Below are 234 nucleotides of genomic sequence, written 5' to 3' on the forward strand. Positions count from 1 at the left end.
AGGATTCTCATATAGATATCAGTATCTAATGATCCATATAAATTTGCCGTAACGACATCCATGAGACGCATTTCTAAATTTTCATTGGCCGCTAGGCTCATCAGAAATCTAAATGTGATTGCGTCCATGACAGGAGAATAAGTTTCCTCATAATCAATTTCTGGCCTTTGAGAGAAACCTTGGGCTACGAGACGAGCTTTGTATCTTGTAATCTCGTTTTTCTCATTTCTTTTT

Source organism: Brassica oleracea, chromosome C7, assembly GCF_000695525.1.
Source record: "Brassica oleracea var. oleracea cultivar TO1000 chromosome C7, BOL, whole genome shotgun sequence".
Classification (NCBI taxonomy): Eukaryota; Viridiplantae; Streptophyta; class Magnoliopsida; order Brassicales; family Brassicaceae; genus Brassica; species Brassica oleracea.